At 39.1% G+C, this 20829-nt stretch overlaps 1 pseudogene across 1 annotated transcript; it reads left to right on the top strand.

Annotated features, from left to right (window-relative positions):
• The first annotated feature begins 12027 nt into the window (after positions 1-12027).
• LOC308265548 (E3 SUMO-protein ligase PIAS2-like) lies at positions 12028-20408 on the top strand (annotated as a pseudogene). The gene is made up of 2 exons: positions 12028-12149; positions 19199-20408. The product of its transcript is annotated as an E3 SUMO-protein ligase PIAS2-like (transcript).
• The last annotated feature ends 421 nt before the right edge of the window (positions 20409-20829 follow it).

Raw genomic sequence — 20829 nt, forward strand, 5'->3', positions numbered from 1 at the left:
GCTGAGACCAGAGGATCACGGTTCGCGGACAGCCTCAGCTACTTAGTGAGGCCCTCTGCAACTCAGTGAGACTCAGTTTCAAAATAAAGAATAAAAAATAGTTCAGGGGCTGTAGCTCAGAGGTAAAATCCCCTGGGTTCCATCCCCAGACCCGAAAAAAAAAAAAAATCTAGCAGAGTTTTTTTTTCTTTTAAATTTTTTTATTGGTTTATTATATTCATACAACATATTGGGGTAAAAAACTTTTGTGTACAAACATGTATACATCGCTGATTTAACCCCTACCCAATTCCCACCCCATTCCCTCCCCGACCCTCCCTCCCTTGCTTGGCTTAGTGATTGACTTCGATATGTTTAAGTACATTGTGTGTTTTAGATATTTTCCTCTTTCCCCCCTCCTTTCTCCTCCTTTAGATTGTCTTGTTTGCTCCTCTATAGGATTTCCTCTTTCAAGAGTTCCTCCTATGACCCATTTCTCCCTAACTCTCACATATTAGGGAAAGCATCTGATTTCTTATTTTTTGTGACTGACTAATCTCACTTAGCATAATGTCCTCCAGTTGCATCCATTTCCCTGAAAATGATGTAATTGTGTGGGTTTTTTTATGGCTGAGTAAAATTCCATTGTGTACATATCCCACAGTTTTGTAATCCATTCATCTGTTGATGGACATCTTGGCTGGTTCCATAGTTTGGCTATGGTGAATTGTACAGCTATGAACATAGATACACATGCATTAGTTTGGTAGTTTGGTTTCTTTTCTTTTGGGTAGATACCCAACAGTGGTATTGCTGGATCAAATGGTAGATTTGTTCCCATTCTTCTGAGGATTCTCCATATTGTTTTCCAAAGTGGTTGCACTAATTTGCAATCCCACCAACAGTGTCTTAGAGTTCCCACTTCTCCACATCCTCGCCAGCATCTGTTGTTGTTTGTGTTTTGAATGATAGCCATTCTAGTTGGAGTTAGGTGGAATCTCAGGGTAGCTTTGATTTGCATCTCTCTGATTGCCAGTGATGTTGAGCATTTTTTCATGCATTTATTGGCCATTTGAATTTCTTCTTTTGTGAAGTGTCTATTTAGTTCATTTTTCCATTTTGTTATTGGATGCTTTGTTTTCTTAGTGTTGAGTTTCTTGAGTTCTCTGTATATTCTAGATATTAGTCCTCTATCGGTGGTGTAGGTGGCAAAAACCTTCTCCCATTCTGTTGGCTCTCAATTGATGTTCTTGAAAGTTTCCTTTGCTGAACAGAAGCTCTTCAGTTTCATGCAATCCCATGTGTTGATTCTCCTTTTAATTTGTTGTGCCTTTGGGGTCTTTTTGAGGAAATGTTTGTCTGAGCCTATGTGTTGTAGTGTTGGACCTATGCCCTCTTCAGGGAGCTTCAAGGTCTCTGGTTTAATTTCCAAGTCTTTGATCCATTGTGCGTTGACTTTTGTACAGGGTGAAAAAGTGGGATTAATTTCCAATTTTCTGCATATGGTTAACCAGTTTTGCCAACATCGTATGTTGAAGAGGCTATCTTTTTTCCAGTGTATGTTTTTGGCCCTTTGGCTGAAAGTGTGTGGACTTGTTTCTGGGTCTTCTATTCTGCTCCATTGGTCTATATATCTGTTCTTTTGCCAGTACCATGCTGTTTTTATTACAATGGCTTTGTAGTATAGTTTAAAGTCAGGTATTGTAATTCCTCCTGTGTGGTTTTTGTTGCTGAGAACTACCTTGGCTATTCTGGGCTTTTTGTTATTCCAGATAAATTTAAGGACTGATTTTTCTATGTCTGTGAGGAATGATCTTGGTAGTTTAATGGGCATTGCATTAAATCTGTAGATCACTTTTGGGAGGATGGCCATTTAAATGATATTTATTCTGCCAATCCATGAACATGGAAGGTCCTTCCATCTTCTAAGATCTTCTTCGATTTCTATTTTCAGTGTTTTATAATTTTCTTTGTAGAGATCTTTTACCTCCTTGGTCAAGTTTATTCCTAGGTATTTTATTTTTTTGTGGGAGATCCTGAGTGGAAATGTTTTCTGAATTTCTTTTTCAGTAGATTTATGATTGGTGTACAGGAAAGCTTCTGATTTTTTAAGATTGATTTTGTATCCAGATACTTTGCTGAATTTGTTGATCAGTTCTATAAGCCTTTTGGTTGAGTTTGTTGGGTTTTCTAAATATAGTATCATGTCATCTGCAAATAGTGAAAGATTAAGTTCTTCTTTTCCTATTTGTACTCCTTTGGTTTCCTTTTCTTGCCTTATTGCTCTGGCTAGAGTCTCTAGTACTATTTGAAGAGAAGTGGTGATAGTGGACATCCTTGTCTCGTTCCAGTTTTTAGGGAGAATTCTTGAAGTTTTTCCCCATTTAATATGATGTTGGCAGTAGGCTTATTGTAGATTGCCTTAATAATGTTGAGATATGTTCTTTCTATTCCAGTTCTCTGCAGTGTTTTAATCATAAATGGATGTTGAATTTTATCAAATGCTTTCTCAGCATCTATTGAGATGATCATGTGGTTTTTGTCTTTGATTCTGTTTATATGATGAATTACATGGATTGATTTTCATATATTGAACCAGCCTTGCATCCCTGGGATGAACCCTACCTGGTATTGGTGAATGATTTTCTTGATGTGGTTTTGAATGCGTGTTGCTAGTATTTTAATAGTTTTGCATCCAAGTTCATCAGAGATATAAGCCTGTAGTTTTCCTTCCTTGAACTGTCTTTATTCGGTTTGGGTATTAGTATGATGTTGGCTTCATAGAATGTATTTGGGAGAGTCCCGGTTTTTTCTGTTTCATGAAATAGTTTGAGTAGTATTGGGGTTAGCTCTTCTATAAAGGTTTTATAGAATTCACTTGGGAAACCATCTGGTCCTGGGCTTTTCTTTGATGGTAAGCTCTTTATTGCTGTTTCAATCTCTTTGATTGTTTTTGGTTGGTTTAAGTGTTCTATATCTTCTTGACTGAGTTTAGGAAGGTTGTATTTATCTAGGAAGTTATAGATTTCCTCCAGATTTTCCATTTTGTTGGAGTATAGTTTTTCAAAGTAGTTTCTGATAATCCTCTGGATTTCTACACTGTCAGTAGTAATGTTGATTTTTTTTTTTTATTCTCTATTTCATTAATTTCTGCTCTAATTTTAATAATTTCCCGTCTTCTGCTGGCTTTGGGGTTCAATTGTTCCTGCTTTTCAAGAGCTTTGAGGTGTGTCTTTAGGCTATTTATTTGAAGATTTTCTGTTTTTCTTATGTGAGCACTCAGTGCTATAAATTTTTTTCTTAATACTGCCTTCAAAGTGTCCCAGAGGTTTTGATATGTTGTATCTTTATTTTCATTCACTTCTAGAAATTTCTTGATTTCACCTCTTACATCTTCTATGACCCATTCTTCATTCAGAATTGTGGTGTTCAGTCTCCACATGTTTATGTTGTTTCTCTGGATCTTCTTATATTTGATTTCTAGTTTCATTCCATTATGGTCTGACATGACACAGGGAAGTATGTAACATTTTTTAAATTTGCTAGTGCTCATTTTGTGTCCCAGGATGTGATCTCTTTTGGAGAAGGTTCTGTGAGCAGCTGAGAAAAAAGTAAACTCTGCTGTAGTTGGGTGAAATATTCTATATGTGTCCAACAGGCCCGTTTGGTTAATGGTATTCTTTAGTTCTGAGACATCTTTACTGACCCTTTGTCTGGAAGATCGATTTAGTATTGTAAGGGGTGTGTTGAAGTCTCCCAGTATTATTGTGTTGGGATTTATGTGTGACTTCATGTCACAAAGAGTTTATGAAAGTAGCTGCCCCTATGTTTGGGGCATAGATGTTGATTATTGTTATTTCTTCTTGCTGGATTATTTCTTTTACCAGTAAAATGTGACCTTTTTTGTCTCTCCTAATAAGCTTGGGTTTGAAGTCTAATTTGTTGCTACTCCTGCTTGTCTTTGAGTACCATTAGCATGGATTACCTCGCTCCAGCCCTTTACCTTGAGTTTGTTCCTATCTTTACTTGTAAGGTGTGTTTCTTGTAAGCAGCAGATGGCTGGATTCTGGCTTTTAATCCATTTTGCCACTTTATGTCTTTTTATTGGGGAATTGAGGCCGTTTATATTCAGTGTGATTATAGAGAGATAATTTTTAATTCCCAACATGTTAAGATATTATTTCTGTTTGAGATACTGTTTATTCTTCTTTACTTAGTTGTCTGCTGGATGGGAATTCTTGTTTCTTTGGTTCTGGCGTGTATTACCCATTTCCTCTTTGCAGATAATCTCCTTGAGTATTTTCTCTAGTGCTGGTTTTGAAGACATAAATTCCTTCAGTTGCTGTTTGTCATGGAAGCTTCTTATTTCCCCATCTAATTTGATGGATAGTTTTGCTGGGTAGGAAATTGTTGGCTGGAAGTTGTTGTTTTCTTTCAGAGTTTGGAAAATATTACTCAGTGCCCTTCTGGCTTTCATAACTTGGTTTGGGAAGTCTGGAGTGATTCTAATTGGTTTGCCTCTGAATTTCACGTGGCCTTTTGTTTTTGTTGACTTTAAGATTCTCTGCTTGGCTTCCACATTAGTCATTTTGACAATTATGTGGCGTGGGGATCCTCTTCTCTGATCCTGTCTAAAGGGAGTTCTATAAGTTTCCTGGACCTGTGTATCAACCTCTTGCTTTGTGTTTGGAAATTTTCTGCTATTACTTCCTTGAAGAGATTGTTGATCCCTTTGGTTTCACCTTCTTTTCCCTCCTCTATTCCAATTATTCTTAGGTTAGCTCTCTTAAAATGGGCCCATATTTCTTCAATGTCAGAATCCTGCTGTCGGATTTTTTTTCTAAATTAGAGACTATGCATTCATTTTTTGAATGATCATCTTCAAGAAGCGAGATTCTATTCTCCATGTGTTCTAATCTGTTGTTTATACTTTGAATTGAGGCCTTTATTTCAGTGATTGCATCCTTTATCTCTTTTTGACTCTGAGTTCTTTTCGAAAGTCCTTTATTCTAAAGTTATTTTCCTGATTTGATCTTCTAGAGATCTTTGGATTTCTGTGTTATCAGATTCTGATGTTGTGAGGTTGTGGGCATTCATTGCTCTATTGTTATTTCTCTTTCCCATGATTTCGGAAGTTTGTGCCTTCTCTGGGTTCTTCCCTGGGTCACTACAAGTTCACTTAAGATGCTCTGGATCTCGAGTCTGTGGTATCTCAGTCACCACTACTCCTTTACTGGGTTGTATCACAAAGTCTCAGACCCAGGGAGTCAATCGAGGCTGCCCAGACCGTGGGGGGTGCCAAGTTGGGTGTTCTCCAGCGGGGAGTTGTGACTATGGTGTGATATCTCTGCCACCGCCACTCCCCGACTGGGTTGCACTGCTAAAATCTCCGACCCAGGGAGACTATCTGCGCAAGTCCCTGGGAGTACAGTACTGGGATTTCTCCCCTAGGGGCCGCAATTTGACTCACGGTTGTTGAGTGCGCTGATGGAGCTGTAGTGAACTCGGTGGATTCGCTGCTGCTGCCACTGGCAATATGGCACCACTGCCACGCCCTCGGTCGTGATGCAGCCTATTTCTTCTCTGGTTTTGAGCTCTGCTCTGAGTCCCTGCCAGGTGTGCTGTGCTCGGCCCTTGGGAGCTTTAGATGTTCCCTGCACTGACAAAACTGCTGACTGCCGCCCGGGTGTTCAAAACTTGCCGCTGCTGCCAGCAGCAAGGCATTGCTGTCGCGTCCTCGGCCGTGAGGTTAGCATAGTTCTTCTCTGGTTTTGAGCTCCGCTGAGTTCCTGCAGGGTGTGCTGATCCCGGCCCTTGGGAGCTTTAGATGCTCCTTGTGCCGAAAAAACTGCTGACTGCCGCCTGGCTGTTTAGCACCTGCTCACCTAGGCTTGCTGTCCACCCCTCCTCTCTGGAGCCTGGTGGCTGGTTGAGTGCGTTGATCTTCAGATGTCTGGTAAACTTGCCACTGCTGCCGGCAGTAAGGCACTGCTGTCGCATCCTCGCCCGTGAGGTTGGCGTAGTTCTTCTCTGGTTTTGAGATCCGCTGAGTCCCTGCAGGGTGTGCTGATCCTGGCCCTTGGGAGCTTTAGATGCTCCTTGCGCCGAAAAAACTGCTGATTGCCGCCCGGCTGTTCAGCAGCGGCTCACCTCGGCTCGCTGTCCACCCCTCCTCTCTGGCGCCTGGTGGCTGGTTGAGTGCATTGGTCTAGAGCCGTCCGGTGAACTCGCCGCTGCCGCCAGCAGTAAGGTGCTGCTGCTGCATCCTAGGCCGTGAGGCCGGCGTACCTCCTCTCTGGATTTGAGCTCCGTTCTGAGTTTCCCTTCTCTCTGGAGTCTGGTGCTGCTAGGGAAGATGTAGGCCGCGCCGCTCCGCGCTGTGGCTCCAGCTGCTCCGCGCCGCATCTCTGGCCGCTCCGGCCGCTCCAGCCGCTTCGTGCCGCGGCTCCGGCCGTGGCAGCCACGGCACTTCAGGCTGATTTCTTTCTGGTGTCTTGTTTTTCCAGCCCTCTTTTTCTCTGTCCCTTTTACTTACAGTTTTTATTTCTTTGCTGGTGGTGTTTTCTGGCTCTGAAAGGTGCTGGTTTTGTGGTAATAAAGTTCGATTGTTAACAGGACTTGTAAGTGCCGCTTTCCTCCATCGCCATCTTCCCGGAAGTCCTAGTAGAGTTTTTTTTTTTTTTTAACACCAAAATAACATACAAATACATACATTGCCAGCTGACAGTGCCTTTTAATTAATTGTGATAACACAGTGTGAGTGGAAGATGTAGGGAAACTTGGTCATTCATACATTTTTGGTGATACTGTAAAGTGGTACAGTTGTTCTGGAAAATAGTTTGTCAGTTCCTTTTAAAACTAAAAACAAACTTAGCACATGATTTACCAGTTGTACTCATATGTACTTGTTCTTGAGAAGTGAAAAATTATGTTCTACCAAAATAAATATATGAATTGCATAGCAGGTGTGTGTGTGTGTGTGTGTGTGTTGTGTGTACGCAGTACTAGAGATGTTCTGCCTGCGATCTATACCCCCAGCCCTAATTTATTTTATTTTATTTCATTTTATTTTATTTTTTGCGAGTCTATGGATGGAACCCAGGGGCATTCAACCTTCGAGCTATACCCCCTGTCCTATTTTTTATTCTTTATTTTGAAATCAGGTCTTACTGAGTTGCAGAGGGCCACACTAAGTAGCTTAGACTGTCCGCAAACCGTGATCCTCCAGTCTCAGCTTCCCGAATGCTGGATTACAAGCGTGTGCCACCATGCCCAGCTCCCTATTTTATTTTAAAATAGCATCTCACTAAGTTGTTGAGAGTCTTGCTACATTGCTGAGACTGGCCTTTTAAAATACTTTATTCTTCTAAAATTCTGTTCATTTTTATTATTTTACTCATTCTTATCCCAGACTCCCAAGTAGAGGTAGTCTAGGCATGTCCTGCCACCTCCTTCTTTATAGCAGTTTTATGTGTTATAGCAAAAACCTGGAAGCAATCCAGATATTCATGAATGGGAAAAATGGCATATTCATACAATGAGATACTGGATAACTATTAATCAAAATGGAGCAAACTATCAGTACATGTAACAACTTGGACAAATCTCAAGAAATTAAACTTGAGTTTAAGAAACCAATCTCAAAAATTTCCATATTTTTTTGGTTGCGCTAATGAGTTTAGATGACTCTTCCACTTATATTTGTTTTGGAGTTTAAGACTAACAATGGTACACATGTATCAAGAGTATAAAAAATAAAAGCCAGGCATGGTGGTGCACTCTTGTAATCCCAGCATTTGGGAGGCTGAGACAGGAGGATCGCGGTTCACAGACAGCCTCAACTACTTAGTGAGGTGCTTTGCAAGTTAGACTGTTTCAAAAGAAAGAATAAAAAATAGGGCTGGGGGTGTAGCTTGGAGGTAGAATGCCCCTGGGTTCCATCCCGAGTACCGCTAAAAAAAAAAAAGTGTAAAAAATAATTGATTATTTGTAGAGACAGAGGGAATGTTCCCAAGCAGGTCAGAAATTGGCTTGAAAAAATGAGGGGAGAGTGGCTTGTTTTATCATCATTAAGGTTTCAGGCTAGGATGAGCCCACACAAAGACAGGATTTGTGTGCTTTGAATTTCCTAATGGCACCACCAGAGAGGGAGCAACTAGGCATAACTTTTGTCTTGTACAAATGTGGGGAAAGAGGGTACAAAAAGGGAGAGAGTATTGAAATCTGTCAGTAGCTACCTATATAAAAAGGAATCAGAATATTGTTTAAATAATGATTTGTTGAAAATAAGATTCTAAGCTGGGCATGGTGGCACATTCTTTTAATCCCAGCATTTGGGAGGCTGAGACTGGAGGATTGCAGTTCATAGACAGCCTTAGCTACTTAGCGAGACCCTTTGCAACTTATCAAGGCCCTTCACAACTCAGTGACACCCTGTTTCAAAAAATAAAAAGCCTAAAAAATGGGGATGGGGGTGTAGCTCAGAGGTACAATGCCCCTGGGTTCCATCCCCAGTACTGCAAAAAAAAAAAAAAACAAAAAAGAAAGAAAGAAAGAAAGAAAGAAAGAAAGAAAGAAAGAAAGAAAGAAAAGAAAATATAATTCTATTTTTGTAACATTTTTTTTCCTTCTTTGGAGATGGGGTTTCACTGTTAGACAGGCTAGTCTCAAACTCATGAGCTAAAGTGATCCTCTCAACCTCCTGAGTAGAGAACAACAGGCCTGGCTTATGACCTTGAGATGACAATATTAAGATGTTGATCTTAATACTAAGATGACAATATTAAGAGAACAGATTAGTGGTTTAGGAAGGCAAATAGGGTGGGAGGTAGTAGGTTGAATTCTTTTTTTTTTTTTTAATTTTATTTTATTGGTGCACTGTATTCATACATCATAGTGGGATACAAACTTTTGTAGACATACATGCACACATCGCCCAGTCAGCCCCCACCCGATCCCCACCCCATTCTCTCCCCATCCCTCCTTCCCATGCTTGGCTTAGTGGTTGACATCTAGTATTATAGCAATTTATCCAAAATTAAAAATGATAATCTCACATAACAGTTTCATTTGTCTGATACCAAGCGTTTGATGATTTAAAGATAGCATTTCAATATTTCTTTTTGCTTTCTTTCTTACTAGAGCATATTTTTTCTGTTTTTTTACGTGAAACTATCATATATTTATATATTTATTTTTCAGAAAAAAATCTATCCTAATATGGAATATGAATTCTAGATACCCAAAACGATCTTGAAAAAGAACAAAGCTAGCAGATATATATTTTCTGATTTCAAACCATATAAAGCTACAATAATTGAAACAGTGTAGTACTGTTCTAAAGGCAGATATATAGACCATTGGAGTTAAATACAAGCCTAGAGCTAAATTCTTCCCTATATTGTCAAGTTATTTTTGACAAGGTTTCCACGAACATTTGGTGGTGGAAATAATAATCTTTTAACTAAATATTGTTGAAAAATAATAATTACATGGAAAAGAATAAAATTGGACCTTTACCTAATCCCATATACAAGTATTAACTCAAAATAGATAAAAGACCTAAATATAAATCTTAAGACTATAAACTTTTAGGAGAAAATCTGGGCCATAAAACCTCACAACATTGAAATTGGCAGTGATTTCTTGGATATGATTTCAATGGCACAGGCAACAGAAGAACATACAAACTCCCTAAAAAATAAAAGAAAATATTGTATATCCAAAGACAATGTAAACAGAGTTAAAAGTTACTAATAGAATTGGATAAAATATTTCCAAATGCTGTATCTGAAGGTATATTAATATTCCAACTAGAAATCCTAAAAATTAACAACAATAAAGGCAAACAATACAACTTAGAGATAGGTAAAAGACTAACATAAATAATGAATCTCCACAGATAACCAATCTTAGTTGTCTGTTGGATGGAAACTCTTGTTTCTCTGGTTCTGGTGAGTGTTACCTATTTCTTCTTTGTAGTTAATCTCTTTGAGTATTTTCTCTAGCGCTGGTTTTGAAGACATAAATTCCTTCAGTTTCTGTTTGTCATGGAAGCTTCTTATTTCTCCATCTAATTTGATAGAAAGTTTTGCTGGATAGGAAATTTTTGGCTGGAAGTTGTTTTCTTTCAGAGTTTGGAATATGTTACTCCAAGCCCTTCTGGCTTTCATGACTTGGTTTGGGAAGTCTGGAGTGATTCTAATTGTTTTGCCTCTGAATGTCACTTGGCCCTTTGTTTTTGTTGACTTTTAGATTCTCTACTTCACTTCCACATTGGTCATTTTGACAATTATGTGGCGTGGGGATCCTCTTTTCCGATCCTGTCTAAAGGGAGTTCTATAAGTTTCCTGGATCTGTGTATCAACCTCTTGCTGTATGTTTGGAAAATTTTCTGCTATTACTTCCTTGAAGAGATTGTTGATCCCTTTGGTATCACTTTCTTTTCCCTCCTCTATTCCAATTATTCTTAGGTTAGCTCTCTTAAGATGGCCCATATTTCTTCAATGTCAGATTCCTGCTGTTGGATATTTTTTTCTAGATTAGAAACTATGCATTCATTTTTGGATTGCTCATCTTCTAAGAGCGAGATTCTGTTCCCCATGTGGTCTAATCGGTTGTTTGTGCTTTGAATTGAGGCCTTTACTTCATTAATTGCATCCTTTATCTCTTTTTGGCTCTCTCTGAGTTCTTTTCGAAGCACCTCTATTATTTCTACAGTTATTTTCCTGATTTGATCTTCTAGAAATCTCTGATTTTCTGTTTTATCAGGTTCTGATGTTGTGGGGTTGTGCACATTCATTACTCCAGTGTTATTCCTCTTTCCCATGATTTCGGAGGTTTGTGCCTTCTCTGGGTTCTTCCCTTGGGTCACTATGGCTTCACTTAAGGTGCTCTGGATCTCGAGTCTGTATTATCTCAGACCCCACTACTCCTTTACTGGGTTGTATCACAGAGTCTCCGACCCAGGGAGTCGATAGAGGCTGCTTTTAACTATGGGGGGTGCCAGGTTGCACGTTCTCCTATGGTGTGATATCTCTGCCACCACCACTCCCTCACTGGGTCAAGTCCCAGGAGGCCCAATACTGCGATTTCTCCTCTGTGGCCCGCAATTTGACTCACTGTTCTTGAGTACGCAGATGTAGCTGTACTGGACTCGGTGAATTCACTGCTGCTGCCGCCGCCGGTGGCAATATGGCGCCTCTGCCACGCCCTCGGCCATGAGGCTGGCGTATTTTTTCTTTTCTGGTTTTGATTTCCACTCTGAATCCCTGCAGCGTGTGCTGAGCTCAGCCACTGGGAGCTTTAAATGCTGTCTGCGCCGAAAGATCCCGCCTGGCTGTTCCGCAGCGGCTCTCCTGGCTTGCTGTAGCCGTCTGTTGAGTTCGCCGCTGCCGCCGGCAGTATGGCGCTGCTGCCGCGTCCTCAGGCGCGTGTGTCTCCTCTGTGGCCCTGAGCTCTGTTCTCAGTCCGCTTTCTCTCTGGAGCCTGGTGGTTTTTTTTGTTTTTCTGGTGATGGTGTTTTCTGGCTATGAAAGGCGCTCTTTTTGTGGTAATGGAGATTGGTTGTTAGCGGGACTCTTAAGCCCCGCTTTTCTCGGTCGCCATCTTCCCGGAAGTCCCGTAGGTTGAATTCTTAGGAAGGAACTGTTGTGTAATTAAAGTGTTGTGGTTTTTACACAAATCTGTGCATGTGGTCAAATTCAGTACAAAAATGCATTTAAAAATTGTGAAATCTGAGAATTGAATGAGTAAATTGATTGAATGAATAAATGTCAGTTCTTGGCTGATATTGAAATACAGATTTAGCCCTGACAACTTAGACTCCACAACCTATTGAAACACTGTTTCAAAATAATAAGTCATTATAACCAAGATGGCAGTGGCGGCTGCCAATATTTGGGAGAGGCAGACAGATCCAATCTAATCCACCTTGAACTTTTGAAGAAATCTCCCCAAAAGCAGACTGCTCCTGCTCCACATGCTCAGGAATTCTAGACAACCTACTATGTAAGAAAAATGTTCAGGGCGCATCAGAGGGAGCCCTGCATGGCTGGGCTGGGCCCGCCACGCTGTGCATTTTGGGAGGTCTGGGTGCTTGTGGCTGCAGTGCTCCTCTACTCAGCGCTGGGGACCTTGGTGCCCTTGGAGCAGCAGATCCTGCTCTCTGGGTGAAGCTGTGGATCTCTGCCTTTGGAGGGGAGACAAAATTCATTGCTGCTAGGGCTCCCAGCTTTTGCAAAAGACACATTCTGTTTTCTTCTACTTAAAAAAAATATGGAAGAAAAAATGGGAACCTCTGTAGACGCCCTGCCCACAGTGACAGGGATGGAGCCTGCTGCACAAAGAGGCCGGGATCCGGGCTAGCAAGCCTGGGAACGGAGTCTGCAGAGCGGAAAGGCTGGGACCAGGTCCTGTGAGGCTGGTGCTGGGGCCTGCTGAGCTGCAAGGCTGGTGTCAGGGCCTGATAAGCAGCAAGGCCAGTGCCAGGGCCTGCTGAGCGGCAGGGCTGGTACTGGGGCCTGATGCACAGCATAGGGCCAGCAGGCCCCTGCAATCGTGCAGTCAGGAAGCACTTGAAGCTGCTGCTGCCTCACCCCATCTCTCAGCAGATTTCCAGATCCAAGTGACCTCTATTAAAAAATTGGGTGTGAGTGGATTATCTCGTCAAAGTCACTCATCTTCTGGTGGTCAGGATTTCAGCAAATGGGAAGCCATGTGGAAATTAAAAGGACTTCTAAGGAAGAAATGAACTGTAATTGATTGGATGTGGAGAAGTAGAAACTCTAATACATTATTGGTGGGATTGCAAATTAATGCAACCACTTTGAAAAACAGTACGGAAGATCCTCAGAAGAATGAAAACGAACTTACCATATGATCCAGCAATACCACTTATGGGTATCTACCCAAAAGAATGAAAACCAAACTACCAAAACAATGCGTGAGTATCTATGTTTATAGCTGCACAATTCATCATTCCCAAACTATGGAACCAGATAAGATGTCCATTAGCAGACAAGTGGACTACAAAACTATGGGATATGTACACAATGGAATTTTACCCAGCCATAAAGGTGAACAAAATTATGGCATCTACAGGGAAATGTCACGAAAAATAAGAAATCAGATGCTTTCCCAATATTTAAAAAGTAGGGAGAAATGGGTAATAGGAGGAATCCTAGATAAAGAAGGGACCCTATAGAGGAGCAATTAAGGTGACCTGTCTGAGGGGATGGGAGGGAGGAAGATGGAAATTCTTTAAAGCACATGATGTACTTAAACAGACATATCAAAGTCAATCACTAAATCAAGCATGGGAAGGAGGGAGAGGGAGGGAACAAGATAGGGATTGGATAAGGGCTATGTGGGTGATGTGTGCATGTATATCTCCACAAGTTTTTTTAAATTCCATTAAGATGTATGACTACACTGCACCAATAAAATATATTAAAAAGTAATAAAAATAGCCAGGCGTGGTGGTGTATGCTTGTAATCTCCACGCTTGGGAGACTGAAACAGGAGGATCACGCAGGTTTGAAGCTAGCCTCAGATGGCTGGAGAGACCCTGTTTCCAAATTAAAAAAATGTAAAAAATAGGTCTGGGAGTGTCGCACAGAGGTAGAAGACCCCTGGGTTCTATCCCTAGTACCACAATAAATAAATAAATAAATAAATAAATAAATAAATAAATAAATAAAGCTGGGGATGTGGCCCAGAAGTAGAATGTCCCTGAGTTTAATCCCCAGTACTAAGAAAAAAGAAAAGAAATACAAGTTGTTATATTGGGTAAAATGGGATACGGATTATACAGGATCTACTTTATCTGTGTATCAATCTAAATGTTATCTTCAAAGAAAAAGTTTATTAAATTGCTTATCAAATGCAGAAGAATGCAACTTCCTCAATAAAAACTAGCAGAAAAAATATAATGATTGGTGTAGAACGAGATCATTCTTTTCTGAATGAGAGATGGTGGTTCTCTGGTATGTTCAGTCTTATTGTATATCATACAAAATATATTGTCCATTACACAGATGGGAAAAAAGTAAAAATTGGAAAAATAGATTATAATATTTTTTGCTATTTGATTATCTTTCTAAATAAAAGTATATAATCTGGGCACAGTGATCTAAGTGAATGTTTAACCAGGTGGTTGGCAATTAGAACAGTGCATAATATCAATTCTATATCATCTGTACCATCAAAACAAGTATGTAAAAAATAGTTCTCTTAATGGTTTTGTAGGGGTAGAGCTTATATACTATACACTACACCAATTTAATATGTATAATTTCATCATTTAAAGAAATAAATAGAACTGTGCAGCCATCATTACATTGTTATTTTGAACATTTTGATCACCCTTAAAAATAAGCACAGTATCCACTAGCAGTTACTTTCCTTTTTTCCTTTCCCATGGTCCTTGACAACCATTAATCTGTTTTTTCTGTGAATGGATTTGCCTAATCAAGTTCCCCTTATTGGAGAATGGTATTAGAAAGCAAGATCTGGACCATAAGTGTGCTTGTTGCTACGAGTGTTGGGCTTCTCGGTGGACAGATATACTTATCTATAAATATTTCTCTATATAACCATGTGTATACTAAACTTACCACATGTTAATAACTTTTGTCCTCAGCTCTAGTTCTTTTATCATATTGATTGTAACTCTTCCTAGTTTATCTATAAATTATCACTTGCAACATTACTAATCTGGCTCCAACTCCCCACCAAGCATTTACTTTAACTCCTTTTCTGTGTACATGTAGCACTGTCAGAGTTACCATATTCATACTGAAAATGATTTTATAGTTTTATCAAAGTATAGTATTTACTTGCAGATTTGCCTTTAGTTTTACCGATTCCACTTGTTTGCAGGGTTAAATTTAGGTCAGCATGTTCTCCCACACCCCTTTCAGTGATGTTATTTTTATATTTGCCAGTTATATTCTTTTGGTATAGTCTTCATTCCTGCTTTCTTTCATCTATAACTTAGGTAAAATGGGCTATTCGTTGAAATATATAAATTGCTGAGTCTTACAAGGAGAAATACATCATTCACATAGGCCTACATTTGTTAAAGAAATTGAATCCGTTGTTGAAAGCTTTATAAGAAATAAAAGAAAAACCATCAAGTTGTTGGATTCACTAATTATTTAAATGCCACATTTAAGAAATAAATATGCCAGTTCTCTTCAGTCTCTATCAGACTATGCAGAGGGAACCTTCCTCTTTTATAGCCATTATTTCCCTGATCCCAACAGTAGATGATAAAATTACAAGGAAGAAACCAACAGACCAGTATCTCTTATGCAAAAACTCAAGCAGAACTTTGTAAACAAATAAATAAACAATGTAAAAATATGTATTATGACCAAGCAAGATTTATTATAGGCATTGAAACTTGGTTTAACATTTAAAGGTCAATTAATATAATTTGCTCTATCAGTAGCCTAAAGAAGAAAAATCATGCTTATATCAGTTGATGCAGAGGAAGCATTTAACAAAGTCCAGTACCTATTGATGAGAAAATTTAGAAAACTAAGAACAGAGAGGAGCTTCTCAGTCTACAAAATACCTGCTGGTAACATCATATTTAATAGTGAAAAACTGGACTAGATGCTTTCTCTCAATGATTAGGACAGAGCTAGGGTGTCCTCTTAAAGTCTTAATTCAGTATCTTGTAGAAATTATAGGAAATACAGTAAGACAAGAAAATGGAGGGCAGAGGAAGGAAGCAATTCAAATGTTTATGAAAGTATCACTACCAATCTCACTAAAGTGTATGGGAAGGAAAGAAGTGGAAACGGAGGGGATGTGGAGGGAAACATCAAGTGCTATGTGGGTACATGTTTGTATCACTTTGAACCTTACTATGATGTATAGTTACAGTGCATTAATACAGTGATAAAAAAGAAAAGAAAAAGGTATACAAATAGGAAAGGAAGAAATAAAAGTCCCTTTGTTCACAAACACGATTGTCTAAAAATTTCTAGAGAATTTACAAACTTCCTGAATAAATCAGTTATAGCAAGGTTGCAGGAAACAAGCTTAATTTCCATTATGAAATTATGTTATTAATCCTTTTATTGTTGAATTCTAAGAGTTCTTTACATATTCTGTAAACTAGTCCCAAGGTAGGTATAATTTGCCAATAATATCTCCCATTTGTTCCCATTTCTTGGCTTTATTTTCTGTAAGAGAAAGTATATATTTCATGAAGTCTACTTTATCTCCTTTCCATTTTGTTCATTACAAGTTTGCTGCTGTATCTGAAATGGTTTTGTCTCTTTGAAGGACACAAATATTCTCCCTCTCCCCACCTCCAGTACTGGAGATTGAATCAGAGACATTCTGCCTTTGATTTATACTCCCAGCCCTTATTTTCAGTTATTGTTTTGACACAAAGTGAGGTTCTAGGTTGCTTAGAATCTCACTAAGTTGCTGAGGCTGGTTTTGAATCTGTGATCCTTTTCCTGTACGGGTATTACAGGTGTGCTCCACCACACAGAATACTTAGTTAAATCTTGTATTTATGTCTGTGATCTATTCTCAGTTAATTTTTTGTGTATTGTGTGAAGAAGGGAATTATTTTCATATAAATATCCAGTTGTCTCAGCATTATTTCCTGGAATGGCTATTTTTCACCAATGAATTATTTTGGCATGCTTGTTAAAAATCAGTTCAGTATAGCTGGCGTGGTGGCGCACACTTGTAATCCCCGCACTTGGGAGGTGGATACAAGATGATTGCGCAGGTTCGAAGCCAGCTGTGCTGGCTTAAGAGACTCTGTTTCCAAATTAAAAAGTGTAAAAATAGGTCTGGGAGTGTAGCCCAGAGGTAGGAGGGTTTCTAGGAACCACAGTACCACCAAAAATAAAAGAAAAAAAATCAGTTCAGTATATATATTAGAGTTTACTTATGGACTCTAAATTTTATTCCATTTCATATATGTCTTAGATCTTGTTTCATTATAGTGTTGTTCACATCTTGTGTTTGGTAGTTTATATTTTGCCTAGGACTGTCTATGACCGGAAGTGGGAATTTTAAGCCTCTGTTTACTCTTGTTCATTTGTGTTTATTTCATTTATCAGTTTTGTTTCATGTAACGTTGAGGTTCTGTTGTTAACAGTACTTATACAATGTCCCTCTTTACCTCTTGTGACTTTTTTTTTGTATTAAAGTAGCTTTGTTTGTTTGTTTGTTTGTTTTTGTCTCCTTTCCCTATCCCTGGCTCTAAGGATCAAACCCTTGGTTTCATACATGGTAGGGAAATGTATTACTCTTCCACTGAGCTATATCCCCAGCCCTTAAAGTCTGTTTTGTTGATATTAAGATAGCTACTTAAGACTTGTGAATACCATGTGCTTGCTAGGTCATTTTGTATTTTTTAAATTTTCCAGCCTTCTTAATCTTTGAATCTAAAGTATGTATTTTAGATTCCAAATCTATAGCATGTATTTGGGTTTTCACACTTGAACAAACTAAGAATTATTACTTTTTTTTTTTGCTGTACTGAGCATTGAACCTCAGTACTTTCTACCTCCGAGCTACATCCCTAGCCCTATTTTATTTTTTATTTTGAAATAGGGTCTCAGTAAGTTTGGCCCCTTTGTCAAAGATAAATTGACAAGCTGGGTGTGGTGGCGCACGCTTGTAATCCCTGCGCTTGGGAGGCGGAGACAGGAGGATCGCGCAGGTTCGAAGCCAGCCGCGCTGGCATAAGAGACCCTGTTTCAAAAATATAAAATAGGTCTGGGAGTGTAGCCCGGAGGTAGAAGGGCTTCCAGGAACCCCAGTACCACCAAAAAAAAAAAAAAAAAATGAGATGTGCATGGTGGTGTATGCCTATAATCCCGGTACTTGGGAAGCTGAGAGAGGAGAATTTCAGGTTTGAGGCCAGCCTCAGCATTGTAGTGAAAATCTTAGCAACTCATCGAGACTCGGTTTCAAAACAAATTAAAAAGGGTTGGGAGCGTAGCCCGGAGGTAGAAGGGCTTCCAGGAACCCCAGTACCACCAAAAAAAAAAAAAAAAAAGAAAAAAAAGATAAATTGACTATAAGTGTGTGGGTTTGTTTCTGTATCTTCTCTTCTGTTCCATTGATCTGTATAACTGTTACTGTGCCAAAACCATGCTGTTTTTACTACTATTGCTCTGTAGTATAATTTGAAGTCAGGGATTGTGATGCCTCCTGCATTGTTCTTATTGCTGAGAATTGCTTTTGCTATTCTGGGTCTTTCTTTCTCCATATAAAATTCATGACTAGCCGGGCGTGGTGATGCACACTTGTAATCCCCAGCCTCCATGGGAGGCTGAAACAGGAGGATTGCACAGATTTAAAGCCAGCCTCAGCTACTTAGTGAGGCTCTCAGCAACTTAGTGAGACCATTTCCAAATAAAGTATAAAATAGGTCTGGGAGTGTAGCCTAGAGGTAGAAAAGCCCCTGGGCTCCACCTCCACTACCACACACACACACACACACACACACACACACACACACAATGTATGTATGTATGTATATGTATATATATAGTCTTTCCTATCTAGTCAAGAAGGAATAATAGGTACTAAATGTATATTCTTGAGACATCCACATCATTTAAGCAAAATATATGAAACCATTTCAAGGCAGTAGTCACACCAAGCCAGGGATAGCATTTGGCAGAGCCTTGTACCTTCACCAAGTTGAAGCTTTCAAAACTGAGAGTCCAGGGAAGTTAAGGCTACTTACAGAGAACTGCACAGGATATATCTTCATATAGTGGTACACACCTGTAATCCCAGTGTTTGGGAGGCTGAGATAGAAGGATTGCAGATTTGAGGACAGCCTCAGCAACTTAGCCATACGTTGTTTTAAAATAAATTAATAAACTGGGCATGGTGGTGCATGCTTGTAATCCCAGTACTTGGAGGCTGAGACAGGAGGATTACAGGTTTGCAAGCAGCCTCGGGTACTTAGTGAGGCGTTCCACGACTTAGACCCTGTTTTAAAATAAGGAATAAAAAATAATGCTAGAGATGTAGCTTGGAGATAGAATACCCCTAGGTTCAATCCCCAGTACCACAAAAAATAAAATAAAATAAATAAATAGGGCATCTTCAGCGGCTCTGAGTACAGGATGGTGCTGCAGATGGCAGCAGCAATAGCAGGAGGGGTGTGGTGGCAGCAGCAACAGCAGTGCCCTTGGGTGGTATAAAATGGCTGATTTGGAAGAGGTTCAAAGCAATATACAGTGATCTCAAGAGAAATTTTTATTTTTGTTTTGACACCTCAAGGAGTTCAAGAGATATTCATTTTAAAGGGGTTTTTGCCAGATGATAGGAGAGATTATACAGTCCAGGTTCAGCCTGACAGAGACAAGTTGCCTTCAAGAAGATAGCTATCCCAAATGTCAGTGCATAAAAGTAAGTGGGAAGCTATTTCCTTTGCCTTGCTTTACACCACTGCCTAAAAATGGAATTGAACAGAAGCACCCTGGATGCCCTTTGAATATTATTTCTTTAGTTAGATTGTCTTCAGCTGTGCCAAACCAGATTTCTATTTCTTAGGCATATAGAATTGGAAAAAATTACTCCATGTCTATCTTGTATGACAGCTCACATCAGCCAAGTTATTACAGAGATTAAAAATGAAAGGTATTAGAAACCCTGATAATTCTGGAGCATTAATAAAAGAAAAACTCACTGCAGCTCCTGTGAAGTTGCTACAATGAGTCTTTGAGTATCGTTGATGTACCCTTTAGAAAAAATGAGGCTGACGGTCCCATGCCGTACAGTGACTTATATACATCTACAGTGTTTTGATACAGCCCTTTATCTACAAATAAATGAGAAGAAGCTCACTTGGATTTGTCCAATGTGTGACAAAAAAGCTGTCTATGAAAGTCTAATTAGATGGGCTTTTTATTGAAATTCTCAGTGACTATTTTGATGTGGATGGGATCAAATTCCAAGAAGGTAGTTCTTTGTGTGCAATGAGACTGAAAAAAGAAACTATGAAAGTATCTAGCCAACCATGTGCAAAAACAGGAAGTTCAAGTGTTCTCAGTAAGACTTGTTCAGTGACTGTAGCCAGTGAAGCAAACAAGAAGAAAGTGGATGTTATGACTTAACAAGAGAAAGCTCTTGTTAAAGAAGACGACCCTCTTGCCAAAAGAAAAATGCATCGTTATGTCAGAAACACAAAGCAGCCCAACCAAAAGGGTTCTCATTGTATCGACTCTCTTCTGTAAGGGTACCTGCCCAGTGTGAATTTCTTTGGTCCTGCTACTATTCTGCCTTCATGAGCATAATACTCAGTATTGTTCCACCACACACCAATATCAAGCATATCATCAGACTTGCCAGGAAAACAAAGAAATGATATTAATGAACTGCAGCTTGGAACATCTTCTGATACGGTACAACAGTTAATACAAAATTAAACCTGACTTGCATTTATGGAATGGAAAACAGCTTGATTATTATAAAAACAAAAAATGACTTTCTTATTATTGCCATATTGTCAGGTACAAATGGTGCTCAAAATTAAGTCATTAAAATTTGGAAGTGCTAAAACCTTTACATATTTAGTCATGTAGCAGTCATGTTTTGTGAAAGTTCAAGTAAGGAAAAGTATCATCAATGAGGAAAAAACTAGATAATTTACCATAGTGAAGCATTTAAAATTCTAATTTGGTAATTTTATCAATGTTAATTAAAAATATAGAATGTACCATCAGAATTTTTAGTAGTACTTGCTTTTTAGGGCAAAAAATATGTCAGTATGATATAATTGAAATATGACAATATTAGGAAGTAACATTTTGCCAAAGCAAGGCAGTAAAACAAAATCACTTGATAAAA

Source organism: Muscardinus avellanarius (genome assembly GCF_963383645.1).
Source record: "Muscardinus avellanarius genome assembly, chromosome: 7".
Taxonomy (NCBI): domain Eukaryota; kingdom Metazoa; phylum Chordata; class Mammalia; order Rodentia; family Gliridae; genus Muscardinus; species Muscardinus avellanarius.